This window comes from Malurus melanocephalus, unplaced genomic scaffold (genome assembly GCF_030028575.1).
Source record: "Malurus melanocephalus ecotype Western Australia unplaced genomic scaffold, MMel_1.1 scaffold_573, whole genome shotgun sequence".
Lineage (NCBI taxonomy): Eukaryota > Metazoa > Chordata > Aves > Passeriformes > Maluridae > Malurus > Malurus melanocephalus.
The window spans coordinates 377,786-392,163 of record NW_026623805.1 but is presented as its reverse complement, the minus strand read 5'-3'; the positions used below and the strand labels follow the sequence as shown (position 1 = coordinate 392,163).

General features: G+C 41.2%; 1 long non-coding RNA gene across 1 annotated transcript; it reads left to right on the top strand.

The window, feature by feature from the left end:
* Positions 1 to 310: 310 nt before the first annotated feature.
* On the top strand, positions 311 to 13,577 carry LOC130583261 (uncharacterized). The gene is made up of 5 exons (XR_008966413.1): positions 311 to 785; positions 4,112 to 4,285; positions 7,144 to 7,256; positions 7,498 to 7,577; positions 11,313 to 13,577. It is a non-coding gene; the product is annotated as an uncharacterized LOC130583261 (long non-coding RNA).
* Positions 13,578 to 14,378: the final 801 nt, after the last annotated feature.

Below are 14,378 nucleotides of genomic sequence, written 5' to 3'. Positions count from 1 at the left end.
TTCCTGTAAAGGAAGAGGCTGACATGAAGAGGGGCCAGACGTGATAGCTGTGGTGACAGGGAACACRTCGTAGGTCGCYGAATGCCTTGGGGCCGATGCTCTTCCCATGGTGATTTCCACACTCACAAAGTTGCCAAAATCCTTTCTAGAAATTTCACTTGGGGGAATAACAAAAAAAAACAAAACCAACAACTTCTTTAGTGACACCCGTTCTAAGTATGCAACATCCAGCCTGCTTTATTTAGATTTTTCACAAAATATTTATCACTGCCATAGTGATATCTATCCTAAAAAAAGAGACGATGTTTCAGAGCAATTTGACCTTCTCTAGACCCTATCCAGAGACATCTCTATTCTTACACGTGTATTATTGGCAAATGTTTTGAATTTTTGAGTTTGTAGAGGAAAATGTTCAACATCTCAGGGATTCTTGAGCCATGGCAGACTGCTTTCCACCCACCACTGAGTAGGTTACCAGACAATACTTAATGTTTAGGTATCAAATAAGTCGAAACTATCTCTGGACCTTAACGTGCACTGAATTAATTACATTGCTCCTCTTTGCCTTTTCGTTATTCTGTTTATTATAAGGCAAAGCTTGCTGGTGGGGCAGTGYGTAAGTGGAAAATTTCCAAGGAACATCACTCACGGAGCATTGGAAGAAGAATTTCAGCACTGATGCTCCTCTAGGACATCAGAATCCAAAGGCATTGCTGGCATTCATCTTTTGGGTGAAACTATGGCTAGAGCTGTCTCAAAACAAAGAATGCAGCAAGGCTCTGCAGGTGAGTAATTCTGAAATTAACTGATTTCATGATGATATAACCCCAAGGTTAGACATTTTTTCCCTTGAGGCTGCTGGCTGAGCCYTGCTGGGTGCTGTGGAACGCCAGCAGTGCTATGAATATCAGGAATGCTAATAATGGGGTCCCATTTCTAACTTGGGAACAAGGGTTTCATTGCGTGCACATAACTTCCACGGGCAAGCATTCCTCTTGTCTTGCAGGATGCGGGGTGTGGCTCTGCGTGAATAACCCCGGTCCTTTAAAAGAGTCCTGGAAGACAGTCAAAGAATTGTTTCTTTGCCAATAATCRTAGAGTGGGGAGGCGCCAGGCTCAGGTTTTAATCCTGCAAATGATTCCAGTGCAGGGAAGGAGGTAAATATAGAGTGCAATCCGAGATCTGGGTCTTCGTTGGGTTTGGAGTTGTTTGCTGGGGGTTTTCTCCCTGTGCTTTTCCTTTTGCGTTTTCTTTTTTTTGGTTTTTTTTTTTTGTTTTTTTTTTTTTTTTTTTTTAATTTCACTTTTTTGTTTTTTTTTTAGTTTATCTATTTTTATTTTCTCTGGACAATTCATAGTGTTGCTTGTTACTGAGGCACTAATTGACTCTGGGGTGTTTAACATGCTCGAGCCAATAGCGGAGGTCAGAGGAGCAACATCCAAAGACTGCACAGAGAGCATCTGCATATTTGATTTTGTTTGCACCAGATTCCTGGCTCTCGCTGTCTTAGGGACACCCAAGAGGGTCGCAGTTGTCATAAGCATGTCTTAAGTGGGTGCTTCAGAGCTGCCCTGGCGTGGTACCGAGCCAACCCAGCAGCTTCCTTGCGCAAAGTATGCGCGGCGGAAGAGGGAGCGAAGTGGGAGGAATGCGTGGCATTCCCCTCCTTCACTCTGGCACAATTGTCCTGGTGGTCCTGTTTCAGCTGGTGGAATCCAGAACAGCCCCATGGCTGTGCTAGGGCACGTGAAACTCCTTGTTCTGACCCTTATATGGCACAGGATYGCAGCCTGACTGGCAGGGTTGGTTTCCAGCTCTTTTTCCTCTTTGCTCAGCCGCAACCAGCCCATTCCCATGTAGGAATCTGGCCCTATATTTCCAAACTCCATGCAAATATGGTAATATCAGCTAAACTGGCATTTGATTTCGCTTCTGTATAGTGTGTCTTTAATATGATTACTACCCTTAACATTTAAAGGAACTTTGACAGTTATGTAATCCCTTCAACATTTAAGTACAACAGGAATTTATTATTAAGTGCAGTGGCTGGAAATGGAGCRCTTTTTTCATTCACACTATAAACAGTTATGTTGGATTAGTAATCCTGCTTGTCAGAGTGGTTCACTGTTTGATATTAATCAGTGGGTTTATGAAAGGTGCAATAGAAGGCAGAAGTGAGCAGTGAAGAAGCTGTAAACCTTGGTTCTATAAAGTCAGACTCTATCTAATGCTCAGGTTCACAGCGTTTTTTGCAGTGACCTTAGACTAAGGAGAAAGGAAGTGCTGCATTATGGTAAAGGTGCCTCTATGGTTTGATGAACCTATATTTAGTTTCTTGCTGTACAAATGCAATAGCTGGTAGYGATGAAAGCCCAGACGTTTGAGAACATTTTTCGGTTGTTTTGTAAAGAGTGTGTTTTTCAGATTGTTGTGTAGATYGAGCATGATACAACCTAGCAAAACACTTAATGATCAAATATTACATGACAAAATGAATAGCATCTCCTTTTGGTGCTTATCCACTATTAAAATCATGTGCAAATCACTTCACCTGAATATTTCTACCTAATTTGTGGGTTGTTATCTCTGAGCTACATAATTAATTTTTGTATCTCACAAACAGTGTTGCACTGCAGGTTTGTTGTTGRTTTTTTCCCTTTTCTTTTTAACACTTCTGAGTCCCTAGTACATATTGATGCAGCACGTACAGAGGAGCCAGGTCCTCTGGTTGGAAATGTCATCCTGCAAGATCTTTAGATGATCAAAGTGACAATGACACCATTGTAATGCAACATGGCTTCAAACAGCGCGTAATAAATTACCATGATTGGTTAATGAACATACATGATTAATGAAACAAAATATAGACATATAATAAAGGCTTTTCTTGTAAATGTCAGTCATCTGCATTGTCCAAATGCTTCTGGATATGTCCCTTATACACCTTGCAGAATAGTTTGACATGTGTCTATATGTATATATACAGCAGTGAAATCAAAATACAATGTATAACCTATCCTCTAGAAGTGAAATTAAACTTGAATAGCATATTTGACAGGTTGGTTTCAAGTTATTTTTTACCCACTTCTTTTTGAAATGTCTCTTGTTACAGCTTTGTTTTGGCATTGAAAAAATTAAACCTTCATTGAATAACATTGGACTTTGTTAAACTATGTATATCTTTCACTGATGGCTTTTAAAGCAACGTGGCATTAGCTTTTTAAATTCTCAGAGCTAAATTTAGCGTTTGCTTGTGGTAGGATCAAAAGTGTCAAAAATCTGCATCACTGCCTCATTATCAATCACGGGGATATTTTGGGAGAAGCAGTTTGATTTGCATCGTCGGACCTCCTACCTAGCATCACAGAAGGCTGTGCATCAATAAAATTAACTTTTGTCACTCAAACCAAATTGGGYTGAGGCGCCCCTGCCAGAACAGCTCATGTGCGTGCGAGGAGCGCGGCTCATCCCGGAAACGCTCAAACCTTGTTTGGGAAGGCAGAATAAATTAATTAATCCACTTCTGGGTGCTGTCCCAGAGCTTGCTTTATGCCTTTATCCAACAGGAAGGTGGTGGAGGCCCCTCACAGAGGGCCAGCAAGATGAAAAGTTCGGCTCCAACCAGCTCAGCACAGGCTGGACCAGATCCTGCCCGCTCCATCCTGGTGCATGGATCCCTACCCAGCTGTGCCTCACCTGGGAAGCCTCAGAGCCGTGATTTACAGCTCGACCGCCCTTTGCTCAGCTCCCTGTTGCTCTGCAGGAAGTTTGTGCAGCTCTCTGCAGAGCACAGCGTACCTCTCATCTCCTGCCAGCTCCKCAGAGCAGAGCCGTTCCCGACGGCAGCATCGCCACCCTCGTCGCCTCCTCCATCGCTCRCCGAGCGGGAGCTGCTGCTCTTCCAACATCTGGAGGTCTGCTCTGCAGYGTGGGGTGCCTGGGGTTCACATGCTCCCCTTCTCCGTGGATCCAGCCCCAGCCAAGCTGGGAGCCTTTCCCAGTGAAGCCCAGCATGGCTAGCTGTCCTTGAAGCCAGCGGGCCACGGCAGCAAGGCAATAAAAAGACAAAAAGTCACAGCCTTTTTCAACATCTATTATTTTTTTTTGCAGGAGGTTGTATGTAGCAGAGTGGAGGGAGGTGGATGTGTCCTGCCTGGATGCATCCTGCCTTGCAGCCAACCCACGCAAGAGGAAGAGCTGACTTTTTTGGGGCCTTTTGGCAAAAGAAACAACTGTGTTAAGTCTTACCCATTCTGAAACACTTTGTTTGGATTTAAGATAAAAGTAAGTGTGTGTTCCTGGGCATCAGTTTGTAAATAACAGATCATCATCCAGTAATTGCTTTTTTCAMCCCTCCTCTCCCAAATTTCTTTCAGATGCTCAGCACTGTGCTGTAATTATACATGATATTAGCTGCTCAAACTATATCCTTAATACAGCCAGTCTTCCTTCCTGCTGAGAATCCAACCATAGCCCATTGATATGGCCCTCATCCATATTTACTGATGTTGCTATTCTTTGAATTCATGTTGAAGAAGAGTAGTTTTCTGTGATTCTGAGGTTTTGGTTGGTTTGTTCAATGTTTAAGCTGTTCTGTAGCTGAAGTTTTCCCCAGGAACCAAAGAAACCACTGAGCTCACATTTCCCTCAGGAAAAAGGTAACAATTTATGGAGAGACTGCAAAAAGGCAGGATTAGGGGATTTTAGAAAATGTAAACCTTCTCCTYTTTGTGTTGTACAGGCCTTTCCCAAGATGTCATTCCTAAGGAAAACGTGCTACTGTAGCGTAGATGGATGAAAAGTATAAATTCGAGTTTGAACAAAGTCAGTACACGTGCACTCTTCATCATTGAAATAATTGTTTCAGCATTGTCTGTGAAACAAATATTTAGACTTTGATCTCCTTTTAAAGCCAGATAGTCCTTGAAAATTTTCCTAAGCTTTTTCCCAATTTCCTGAGCCAAGGAAAGGATTTTTCAAAGCCTAAGTCATCTTGTTTTATCTCAGAGGAAATGTTATTTTAGTGTACCTGGTGAGGCCACTGAAATACTAGGAAATCTCAAATGCTCGCTTTTGTGCAAAGATTTCTGAAAAGGGTAAATCCAAACAGGACAAAATAATTTATTTCAAAGCCTTAAGCAAATGAAATATACGGATTTGCACTGTCTTTTCAATAATAYTCTTCAAATTCTAATTAACAAGTAAACCAGGCCACATGCAAATTCAAAATGAAATTTTATTCAATTTTATCAAATGAATGGTGTGGGACATGAAAGGAAATAATCTTAAAAATATCAGCAGAACGCTAACTGGTAATAATGCTAATTGACTTCTCTTTGCTCCCATACTGTTGTGGGGGCTTGGACCAATCATTTGGAAAGAAATAGTTGGACTTGAATGAGTTTCAGTGTGCTGGGCGAGAAATTGCTTCAAGAGGATGAACTATTTCATGGCAATTTCTGAGCCAAAAYATTAAGAATGACAACATTTGGTAAACCAGCTTTCATCTTTTCAATGCTTATAAAAATCAAGCTTCAGTTTGACACTACAGAAAGAATTTTTTTTCCTAAACTTTTTAAAATTTTAAATTTCTTGTTAAATTAATTGTAGGAAGAAAAGTGGGTTGCTCCATTTTAGTAAAAACTTGGTCCTGGCCTAGGTCATTGTGGTTAACCATGGGATGAGCTCTGCTGGTTCTTGGAACCAAAGATGGAATTGTGGCATCACCTGGAAACACGATTTAAAACTGAAAGYAAATAAACTGTGAAAAAATCTAATTCAGAAGACAAAATTAATTAGTAGGAATGCAAGCTATCAAAGCATCCATAAAAMCAGAAAAGCCMCCCCAGTTCTTTGAAGCAMGCAGCCCCTTCCTTTTCCTTTAGTRTTTACCCTTTAAAAYACAAGTTGAGTAATTTCTGATGTTTGTACGCAGTGGTTTTTTTTCCCTTTAAATTTATTCCTTTGGGACTGACTCCATGTAGCCTCTCTGTCCAAAAAGTAATTGTAACAGCACCTAATTTCTGTTTCTTCAAGGTTAAGAATATCCATAGGTAACCATTTGGGGCATATTTATTCAAAGGTTAGAAAGTACACCAAACTGTTGTCTAGTGTAGACTTTATTTTAGGAGCGAACATAAACACGAAGAAACTATAATCCTGGTGTAATGTAGGAATCTAATTAAGACTAATGAGGCAACATTAAATTTAATGTATGATGCATTTTATATGCCTTACCATTAGAGCTGCAGCAAGCTGTTCGTCAGAGCGTCGAACTTTGGTGAATAAGCCCCTCAAGGCATTGTTAAACAATCTGGGCTCAGGCCTTCTCCTGCCCATTAGGTTGTGTTGGGCTTGGAAAAAATCTAGATATAAATGGAAATTTGGAGGGGGGAAAGGAAAAGGGGGGAGGCCTCAAGAAGTTCTGCCCATSTTTGAATGGCTCAGCAAGCTGATAAAGAGGGAAGATGAATGGATGGCTGCGTGTGACACCCTGGAGGAGGTKCCAGGCTGGGACAGAAGGGAGGAGGGCTGGGTGTAATGTGTGAGCTGCTGTTTGAGAGGCACCTGGAGCAACGGGAGTGGGAAAAGGCTGGGATTTAACTGACACAGTTTATCAAGAAGAATGGGCATGGTGATCATTGTTTAGCAGGGAATTAATAGCATGGTTTATTGTGATTTTTTTTCATTTTTATTAAATTTGTGAAGKTCAGTAACTTCTTTATATGTATTTAACTGTGCAGAAAAATAGGCGTATAGTCCAGACAGACACCTCCCTGTCCAGATTCCTTCCTCCCAGTACAAAAGAAGACTCCTCCGACAATATAAACAAATTTTTTAACAATGATTTATCATTTAATCCTTCATAGATTCTAAGTCCCATTTCTTAGAGGKATTTAAGATATATAGATATTCCWCTTGGGGACAYRGGTTGGTGGTGGGCTTGGCSGTGATGGRTTAAYRGTTCYRYTTGATGATCTTAGAGGGYTTTCCCAACCTAAATGATTTTATATTAGCTTTAACATGCAGGGAAGTGTACAGGATACAATGAGGYTAAAGATGAATTTGAATGAAGWTTTGGTGTCAAGGAATGGAGAGATTTTTGGAGGAACATGTAATGAGTTGGCTTTGTGGGTTTGCAGTACAAACTGATATTGCGGCGATGGGTCGGAAGTGCAGGCTGAGCTTGGACAAATCCTTGGGCTCTGTTGTTCATTGGTGGCTGCTGTGAGACTGGGACAGCCACGAGCAGAAGGTGAGGCAARGAGGAGTTGTTTGGTGTGGGGAGAGGGATGGGGAGGGCCGGTGTCAAAGTGCACTTCAACCCTGCTGCTCTGAAAGCTGAGTTTCAGCCTACTACATCCTGGAAATTCATTCCAGTTTATATTATTGCATGTGTTACTGATGGCTTCAGTGTTTGAGACTTTGAAGTATTTCATCTACACATTAAATTGGAATTTTTTTTCTTTTTTCTTTTTTTTTCCTGTGGAATATAGCCATGGAAACCTGTAGTCTGTACTGGAAAATAAATGACTGGAAACGTTCCTCGGTGACTAACTTGCTACAAGACATTATTGTGAGTGCAAACACCAAGTTATACTTTTGACAACAAACAAATGTCATGTGCTGGGCTGGAATTAGGGATTCAGCAGCGAGGCTGGTCCGAGGAGGAATTTGCTGTCAGAATGACTGGCAGTGGTGCAATGGGAACAGCAAAGGTACCTCTTGCACAGTTTTGGGCTGGGGGAATGAGTAATTCCTTGCAGGAACATCAGAGAGCACCATGAAAGCTCAGCTGGGGGCAGAAAAGAAAACAATTCTGCCAGAGGGGCTTTGGGGCGGCGAGAGGAGCGACGTGCTCATGAGTGTTTGGGGATTGACCTCACTCAGCTGCTGTGGGACTGTGGGTGGGGGGCACGACTTCAGGGCCAGCAGATGGAGGATGATGCTGAGAGTTGTTCCAGCCCCCTGGTGCAYGGGGGACATGCTGGGACCACCCCATCGTACCTGACCTGGCTGCTGGAGAAACAAAAAGCTCATGTAGGGGGKTGGTTTTCCACCAAAACCTTCTCAATTTCCCTTCCCTAACCGTACATCTGTACAAACCTGAGGGGTGTTTGTGCTCATTCCCTGTTCAGTGCTGAACTGAAGGTGGATGGAGAATGGATTTAAACAGGGAGATGTGAGGGTTTATGGAAGCAGACAGCTCCTGTGACCCCTCCATTCCTCATCCCCTTGTGCTTTGCGCTCATCTATCCATAGAAATAAAACCCCAGCAAACCGCAGAAAGTGCAAATTTATTGCTAAGGGAGTTATTAATTTTATTTTCATTTTATTTTTCCTTCTCCAACATACTTCTCATTTCATTAATGCCAGTTCCTGATCTTTCTTGTGACTGAGCTAGAAGTATGCACGTTTTTCAAAGAGCGTGTATAGGTCATATTTTTCCCTTTAGGATTTAATTTTTTTTTTTTTTTTTTTTTTGAACATGTCACACTCGGCTCAGCTTTTGCCAGCTGGGTTCTCTCTTCCTGTGTTTGGATACTGTGGATCATGGTTCTGGGGTGTCCTTCCTGATCTGTGTGCCCCACTGGGTTTTTTAACATTCAGATTTAAGCACATGTTGCACCCAAAACAATAAGGGCTAAGACATTTGCAAGGCTCCTAAAATCCCACCACTTGGTATTTAACCCAGTTCTAGGGAAAAAGCAACAGATAAACCTACCTGCCTTTCCCTGTTGTGTGTGAGTGTTGTTTGGATYTAGGTCAAATTCCTCGAATGAGATAAACATCCTTTTTATCTCAATGTCCTGTTGCAATTGGTTTTTCCTTTAGGAATGGGTTCTCACCCTCCTCTGCAGCCAACTTCCTTCTGCTCTCCCACTGAAACTGCGGTATTACCATAGCTTGGGATTTCTGTCTGGGATGTCAGGACAAACAAGGGTGGTGCAAACCTTGGGAAGTGTTTGGTCTGCTAGAAAAGCACTCAGATGAGCTCCAAATAGGAATCATAAATTGTGCAGGGATCTGGTGGCTGTCAGAAACCCTTAGTTCTATTTACTGCYGGCGTGGCCACGATGTGGTGGGAACTGCTAACTTTCCTGGTGCAGTGTTTTTCCTGCTGGGGTGTGGGTTGTGTTCYCAAAATCCATCTGGCCATTGCTTGTTTCCCCACCTCAACAAGCAATCAAGGTGGTTTTTACATAACCAGCCTTCTGATGGAGAAAAGAGGTGATTCTTGCCCAAAATTTGTTGCAGGYTTTCCGACATCCCTGCCCGTGTCGGCGCTGAGCTGGCACAGGGAAGTGTTGGTCCATGTCTGCTCCCTTGAACCTCTTCCCTCTGCAAGGAGTCTCTTTTTAAATGCTTTAAAAAAGTGATGGTCTGGGAGAGAATGATCCTCCTCACCTCCTCAATAGGTAAATTGCCCTTTTAGAAGAGTGATCCGTGCTCCTGTCCTCATTTTAAAGAAAAAAAACAAAAAAAAAAAAAAAAAAAAAAAAAAAAAAAAAAAAAAAAAAAAAGCAGAAAAGAAAAAATAATCTTCCAGGGACTTTGACTTAAGCAAAGGCACTTTAGAGTCTTTTTCTAATGTCATTCTAAAGTTAAAAAACAATTTGACTTCAAGGGAGATACGGCCCAATTTTTTAAAAACTTAATAGGATTAGTCATGGGAACTATTTTTAGCAAAAGTTCAACTTTATCCATGTATTTTAATGTGGGAAAAGTGTGTCCTTTTCCCTCTGCTAATGTTTGATGTATTCCAGCCCTCCTGCGAGTGTGTTTGAGTATCTTAGGGGCTCTGGAGTGGAGGAGAACTTCCTCTCGGATTCTCTCTGTTTTCTTTCGTGAAAATGACATTCCTAAGCTGTTTCACTTTCTGACAGGAAATGGAGCCTTGCCAAAAATGATTAAAGTCCAAGAAAGCATAACAGTTCCAAAGCTGCAGCAGTTCTTTAGGAGTCCCGAGTTTGACATTGTGTCAAACAAATGTGAAATATTGTTTAATAAATTTGAATAATACAGGGAAAGGGAAAAATGGTTCTTGGCTTATAATGCCGGCGCTCTTTATTAAGTCTGTAAAGGCCTGCCTAGCTCTAATAAATTGAAATATATACATAAATATACTTGTGCATGGATAACAGTTTAATATTGTAATATATAATGAACAGCACACATGCACCCCCCACAYGCAGACATTGATTTATTGGTGCTATGGCCATATATATATTGATATGTGTGTGTGGACTCCCTCACAAGTTTGTACATATTTATACACGGAATTACCATTTGCAGGCAACTCCTGGGCCTGCTTCACATGAGAAATATCATAAGTGTTATTCATAAGGTGTGATGTGCCATTATGACTTTGTAAAAATACTAATCTAATGCTAGATAAAATACAATTGTTAATGGTTTCTCAATGGCTTTTAATTCAGTGTTTGTTTAAAGGAATTATTGTGAGGTCTTTGCTTATGCCAAATGACRCCTTATCATATAATTCCAGCGTTGCTAGAAGGGCTGTGATGAGGCTCATGAAGCAGTGGGAATTCTGTGGCACCCAAGAGCCTGGCTCTGCCACCTCTTCCCATTTAACAACTCCCTCTGCCAGAAGGGCTTCCAGCCACTGAGAGTTTGACATTTTTCAATATGAGGGTATTAACACAGCAGCCCCAACAAAATGAGCGAGACTTCTAAGAAATTCCTGTGCTGTCAGCCCTGAGTGTGAAAACGTCCTGCCAGGCTCCAGTGGTCCAAAGGTTACGTCTCAAAATCTACCAAAACCCTTCAGCATTTGTAAGTTGGCTTCCAATTTTATTTTGGATTTTGGTTGTACTGAGTTCACTAAAATCACATTTTTAAGTTGCTCTCTGGCCAGAAGACCAGGAATTTCCTTTTTTTTGTCTTGATTTTAATAGAAAAGCKGGATTGCATCATCACTGGATTCCAGGAGCTCTGAATTTTAAAATTAATCTAATGACTTAAGGCTCAATAAAATCAGGACTGTTGGCAACTCTTCTAGAAAYCATGAAAAGTTGCTTTGTTGGTTCTTGCAAGAAAACTTCACTTGTTTCCCCTCTGTCAGATACATTACTCCTTCACCAAAATACATCAAATATTCAGGAACTTATAAAATAATAAAAATGTTCTCCTGACACGCTCTCGAARGCAAAACATTCTTTAAGTGAGGTGCGTTTCAAAGCCAGGCTGTGGGGAAGGTTCCTATTTTTCATTCTTTGTAAGGAACTGCTGTGTTTTTTTTTTTTATTAAAAGGAGCCCTCTCTAATAGTTTTTCTAATGGCATTTCAGATTTCAAGTGGGTGAAGTTGAGCCGGGACTGTCGGTGCCGTCATTCAACGAGGACAGCGATTCGCGGCTACTTTTTCAGACGAGCTAAATTGATCAGACAAGTCAGTCAATGTCATTGAGCACTATTTGTCACTTCATAAGCAGCTACAATCTGCTGCTCTATAAATGCAGAAGGACCGTCGAATAAATCACATCAACCRGTGGGAGTAGATAGTGTCCCTTCATCCATAATTGGAGCGGTCCTCTCCTGTCACATCCGCTCATTCGCCGCGATTCCGGCRCGGATTGACACTGACGAAGAAAGAGCAGCCGCTGTCACAGGAGCTGGAGTCTGTCTGCTGCTCTGCTCTCCCCACTAATAGATATCCATCATAATATTGTATTAACATCACAAAAAATCAGACTTATAGCTCCGCTACCCGCGTGTATCGATGACATATGTAGGGGTTTCTTCTGGGCTGCGGGRAAGGCTGATTGATGCAAAGGGAAAGCTCGTGATTAAAACCGCTTTCCAAAGCCATCAGCCACAGGAATATTTACTGCTGTGTGTGGTGCTGATTTCACAGACAAAAGTATAATTTATAATATATATAAAGAAAAAAAAAATTAGGATAGGGGGAGCACGGTTTGTTGTAAACAGACCTTCTGGAAATCTGTTATTTGCTGGTGCAGGATATGTTATGGAATTATTCCTATTAAGTGGTTTTATGGTTATATAGTTACCTAAGTAATTAAGGAAGTGAAACACCTTGAAAAAATATTATTGTCTCCTTAGCACTAAAAAAAACCAAAAAAGCCCCCCAAACTTTTGTCTGGTACCTGGTTTGGCATATATGTGTTTTCAAAGTGAACAGATGATATCAGAAGAGAGTAATTATTACAAAGGTGTGCCAGGTGATGAACTTTTTTTCCTGGAGAAATGCTGKGTGGTTTCTACTAGGAATATGTTAGATTAATCAGCTCTCAGTCCTGGAGAGAAATCACAGTGGAATACCCAAAGTGCTGTGTAGTCACGTGTAAATCTCTGACAACCTGGAGGCACGGATCATTTGTTCAGTGTTCGGTTCCAACAACAAGCTCATGCAGGAAAATACCTTGTTTGCTTATAAAAAGATTGCAGCTGAATATATAATTGCTGAGAATGGAGCATGGGGATCCCAGTGCTCCAGGATGAGGATCTGGATCCTTTCTCTTAATTTTGGGGGGGAATAAGTCTGAAGTCAGTTTTGCCTGTGTGTAAACAAGGCTTCACATTGCATGTCTTGTGGGAAAGTAGTGAAATGTTTTCTTTTGAAAGGTGCTCGGTGTAAATGTCATGTTCCTGGCTGGARCCCTTGCTGGGCCCACAGGCAAAGCCTAATATCAAATGACTCCTGCAATTTTCAGTCTGGGACGTCTCTTGATCCGTGTGCACAGAGGATGAGCAATTTCTCCTTTCTGTGTTGGCTTCTTTGCCTCTTGGTGCAGAAGCTGTCCTGAAAATGTGCCAGGAACCTCAGTCATAGGTAAGCAGCAGAAATTATTTGATCTATGAAAGACTTAATTCTGTTAATATTCATATAAATTCCGCTAGAAATACAGTTCAAAAGAAAACTCAAAGCAATAGATCAGAGAAGTATTCATCACTGAATACAAGCCTTTGACTTGTTTTTAGATTAAAATAATAGAAATGTTACGCTTAAAACCAAAATGTGAGACAAGTCCACRTGCACTGGAGAACTGAACAGCATCCAGAGGAGGCAGCTTACACAGGAGCACATTCATTGTCAACATCTGATACTGAAAAGGTCAATAGTTAATTAAATAATCCATCACCTTAGGATAGAGAGCCRTCCTCACTTCTGACAATCAATGGCAGAAATATTAAAAGGTCAGAAAATGAGTTACTATATATTGTTTTTTCTTACTGTGTGTTATAAAGATGTGGCTTTGGTTGAGTGTTGTGGGCATGAAGACAGGTGGGAAGAAATATTAGCTGTTGCCCAAATATTTTTTTAGATGCTCTTTTACCAGGCTTCTTTATGTGTGGGCTTCTGGATCGATGGGCCTCAAAGATGTAGTAAACTTTTACAACGAAAATTTAAGACTATCTCACAGAATTTATAACATTCTCTCTTTAATTATCAGAGTGTTTTCRGGAGTGTTTTTCTCCCGTGCTGCTTGAGGTTTGTACTGGGATAAACTGGGTGAGAGTTCTGATGTTCAGGTTTTGTTTAGGTATAGGGTGCAGCTACTCTGGGAACCCAAGAGGCAGATTTTTGGTGTGGATTTCCTAGATCCAATGGGTATAGCAGGGTAAAAAAAAATTCACTCAACGACTCCTGTGTCTGTTCCTGTGCAAAGGATCCTGCGTGTATTCTGCCAGGGCATGGTTTTTACCTGGTTCCAGTGTACTTCCCTCTTTTTCCGACAGTACAGAAAAAAAAAGAAGTATTTATTACTCCTCTCTTTGTTTCTAAATTTTCTTAATTTTACTTTCCTGGTACGTAGCTTTTACCCTGAGTGCAAAAGCCACCGCACTGAATTCCGGCAAGTGTTATATGATTATTTTATCTCTCACTATAAAGAGTTCTGAAAGACTTTGTGTGAGAGGCAATATAAAAATAAATTGAATTGAACTATGGCTTCACCTTCCCACTTTTTTAGTGGAGAAACCTTTAGAGCAAAAACTGCAATATAAGGACAAAGGAGGAGATTAAGGCTGTGTCATGAAAGAGGTGACGCTGGGTGACAGGTCCGACCCTGCCTGAGCAGTTTGTGGGTTTGCAGTCGGCTGTGTATTAATTAGATTTTAAGCATGTTCACAACTGGGGAAAAGCCTGTTTGTGTTTTTAGTGGGAAGGTTATTTTAAGCCATGAGAAAGGTATTAGGTATTATCTGCGGTGGTGCATTTATATAAACAAAGGTCTACCTGATGGTTGTGCAAACATCTGTTCTGCTCTTACCCAACATCTCACGGTTCATTAACACTTACCCTGTTGGCCTCTGAAAGGCCTCTTCTGGAAGCACATAATCTTACTCACAGATCCACAGTTGCAATAATTTGACTGTTAAAAGAAAATATT